We start from the raw sequence: 949 nt of genomic DNA on the forward strand, positions 1-949 counted from the left end.
GGTCCTGGACACTTTGTTACAGCCTCTCACAAGAACCCTATGAATTGTTAGAAGTTCCTGCTTTACAGATGGAGAAACTGAGGCACAGAGAGGTTAAGTAATTGGCCCTAGGTCACACAGCTACTAAATGGCAGAACCCAAATTTCAACCTAGTTCCCACAGACTCCAGAGTCCACCACCTTTGCTTCCTTATTTTACAAATGAGAAGACGGATGACTTGCTGAAGGTCACCAGGGGTGGCACCCATCACTCCTCCTGTACCTTTGCCTGGAAGCTCACCAGTGCCCTGGAACCAATTTCAAGATGGGATGAATGGACCTCTGAGTGGGTGTCACCTCCAGAAAATAATGCCACGCTCCCAGGAATAAATGCAACTGGAAAAGGGAGGTGGGGGCAGGGTTGTTGTTGGGTTTTTTTTTTAATTTTTTATCTATTTTATTTATTTATTTTTGGCTGCATTGGGTCTTCATTGCTGTGCACAGGCTTTCTCTAGTTGTGGCGAGGGGGGCTTCTCTTTGTTGAGGTGTGCGGGCTTCTCATTGCAGTGGCTCCTCTTGTTGCGGAGCATGGGCTCTAGGCGTGGGGGCTTCAGTAGTTGTGGCACGTGGGCTCAGTAGTTGTGGCTCGTGGGCTCTAGAACGCAGGCTCAGTAGTTGTAGTGCACGGGTCTGCGGCATGTGGGATTTTCCCAGACCAGGGCTCGAACCCGTGTCCCCTGCATTAGCAGGCAGATTCTCAACCACTGCGCCACCAGGGAAGCCCCGAAGCAGGGGTATTAATTAAGTCACAGGAACTTCTTCCTGGACCCACAGGATTCAAGATGTTAAGCAAATTGACACTTGTCCCTGTCCTGGCTCAAGTGTTCGTTGTCTTCTCAGTGCTGGGTGGTGTCCACAGACACCTGGCTCAGAGAGAAGAAAGAAAAAGACAAGAGGAGAATCCGAGGGAG

Source organism: Balaenoptera ricei, chromosome 2, assembly GCF_028023285.1.
Source record: "Balaenoptera ricei isolate mBalRic1 chromosome 2, mBalRic1.hap2, whole genome shotgun sequence".
Classification (NCBI taxonomy): Eukaryota; Metazoa; Chordata; class Mammalia; order Artiodactyla; family Balaenopteridae; genus Balaenoptera; species Balaenoptera ricei.